Genomic DNA, 2,558 nt, shown 5'->3' with positions numbered 1-2,558 from the left:
TGCTGCTGCTGCTGCTGCTTCTGCTGCTGCTGCTGCTGCTCCAGCTCCTCCTCCTCGGAGCCGTCTCCGCCGGGCAGCGGGCGCAGAGGTCGGTGGGTGACCGGCCGGCTCTCTACGCGGCCTCGGACCTCTGCCGCCCTCCTGTTGCAGATGTGTTTCTGGCTCTCTGCCTTCTTTGGTGCTTGCGCCCCTCAACGCGCACAGTCTGGAGTGTCAGACCCCGAAGCTTGGTCCCCAGAGGTCCCCCTTTGGGTTCGATTCCTTTGGGAAAGGCTTTATCTCAACGCAGAACTAAGCCCCGGTCCTTTGCAAAGAACTGAGTTGGAGCGGGGCAGGGTTGCAGTTCCCCTGTGCCTGGTCCAGCCTGCACCAGTGTTTCGGGGAGAATGGGCGAGACATTATGCGATGCTGTGCTAGACTGGATAGGCAAGAGAAATACCTTCTGTGAAAAGGTAGTTGTTTACTTTTAACTGCCGAACTCTGGCAATCAGAAGCACCTAGAAGTAGCTTGATCTAGGTAACCTAAGTGTGATAAAGTAAGGCGGAATATAGAAGCAGCTGGAGCCAGGCTTCGCTTTACTCAAAAGCAGCCCCATTTACATCTTGTATTATGTATCGATATTGTCTGCAGTATTTTTGGTGCATGAAAGCATACTTCAGACACTCGTGCTTAAAAAAAGCATTAAGCAAAAACAAATCTAAATCTAGATTAGCATGACTAGGCAAGTCTTTGCATATGTATATCAGTCTTTTAGTCTTGGTAGGCATTCCTTATTATATAATGGTTATCCTGCACCAGAAATAGAGCCTTCCTCTCAGAATGTTTGGAATCTATAAAGCCAGCAGTGGAATTTTATATTATAATTCATCCAATTTCAAAAATAGCTAGATATTTGAAAAGTAACCTTTACTTTTGTTCTTATGACAACCTTTATGACAGTAAAATAAAATTGTAGATACATTTACTTGTTATAGTGACAAACATTACTACCTTTTAGTGGAGCACTGTGACCCAGGACCTGTATTAAACTCAACTTGCATACATTTAACTTGGGCCTTACCTATAAGAGGCAAGTTCCCTCTTTCCCTAAGTTTCATCCCTAGGCCCTCCTTTTTTCTTTTGAGACAGACTCTCAGTAAATGCCAGGCCAGCCTCAAATTTGCAATCCTCTTGCCTTGGCCTCCCAAGTAGGTGGATTTACAGGCATGCGCCTCTTTGCTGGACTACAGGCTCCAATTTAACCCCCGTCAATCCTTTGAAGTAAGTACCAATCCAATTGTATGGATTCAGAAGTGGAGACCCAGGATAAGTAATTTGGCAAAAACAGGATTCAGATTCTGTTTTGTCAGGCCACAGAGTGCATGCTTCTAACCTACGTCAAGAAATACGATCATACCTACTTTTATTCATCTATAAGTAGTTTGGTTACAAATTAGGCCTGGAAATTTTTATTTATATGCCACTAAAATTTGTCAAGATAATGTAAGAAACAGGAATCTAGGGGATCCTTCAGGCATCATTATTTGACTGAGTGCCAATTTTTGAAAGGTAGAAGTGTGTGTGGGTGGGGGGGTTGTGATTCTAAGTGCTATGGTAGAATATGGTAGAAAATGATGTCAAGATAACTTGTGTATCATACGTGAAGGTACAACCGTCAGGAACGGAATGAGCAGCCAAGCAGTATTTCATCCTAAGCATTTATCAAGAGAGGTATTGCACATATTCTATTGTTACCTGGACTGTAAGATAGGAGAGGGTTAGGTTGGTTTGTTTGAGATTGGGTCTTGCTATGTTGCTCAGGCTGACCTTGAGCTCTCATCCTCCTGCCTCCTGGCTCAGCCTCCTAATTGGCTAGGATTTAGGAGAATACATACATACATACATATACATATATTTTAATTTTTTATTTTGAGACACAGTCTCTCTATTCAGGCTGGCCTTGAACTCACTATGTAGTACTAGCTGGCCTTAAACTCAAGGAAATCCTCCTGCCTCAGCCTTCCAAGTGCTGGGTTTACATGCCTGGTTGGAGAACATTTTTATACTCTCGTCATAGCCCTTTAGTGTGTCATGAACAAGTTAAAAAAAACAAAAAACAAAACAAAACCCAGGCATTATGGCACACAACTGTGTGGGAGGCTGAGGCAGGAGAATGGCTAGGTTGAATTCTGCTTGGGGAACTTGTCAAGACACTGTCTAAAGATTTTTTAAAAAGAGCTGGGGAAGTAGCTTAGTATGAAGCTACTTTGTGGTGGAAAGTGTTGAAGAGTATTGAAATGGGCAAACACAGGACTTGAGAAGGCAGGTGCCATCTGTGAAAGAAAGGGGAAAATGTGTTTGGAGTCTGGTAATTTATTGCATAAGTGTTTCTTACATGTTTTAAGAATCAAATGTATGTGTAACAACCACCTAGTAGGGGACATAAGCCGGGCGTGGTGGTGCACGCCTTTAATCCCAGCACTCGGGAGGCTGAGGCAGGGATAGCACCCTGAATCAAAGGCCAGCCCGGGCTACATAGTGAGTTCAGGGCCAGGCTGAACTACGAGGTGAAGCCCTG

General features: G+C 44.2%; 1 long non-coding RNA gene across 5 annotated transcripts in view; it reads left to right on the top strand.

Annotated features, from left to right (window-relative positions):
• The first annotated feature begins 9 nt into the window (after nucleotides 1-9).
• LOC104862210 overlaps nucleotides 10-2,558 on the top strand; it is a 54,191-nt gene continuing 51,642 nt past the window's right edge. For 2 of the 5 annotated variants that reach the window (XR_004516827.1, XR_004516823.1), the window contains exon 1: nucleotides 97-1,261. This is a non-coding gene — a long non-coding RNA (uncharacterized LOC104862210). The other 3 variants (XR_004516824.1, XR_004516825.1, XR_004516826.1) reach the window with 3 other exon arrangements.

Source organism: Fukomys damarensis, unplaced genomic scaffold (assembly GCF_012274545.1).
Source record: "Fukomys damarensis isolate Sample0158 unplaced genomic scaffold, DMR_v1.0_HiC HiC_scaffold_12, whole genome shotgun sequence".
Lineage (NCBI taxonomy): Eukaryota > Metazoa > Chordata > Mammalia > Rodentia > Bathyergidae > Fukomys > Fukomys damarensis.
The sequence above is the reverse complement of the archived record's forward strand: the minus strand, read 5'-3'. Positions and strand labels throughout refer to the sequence as shown.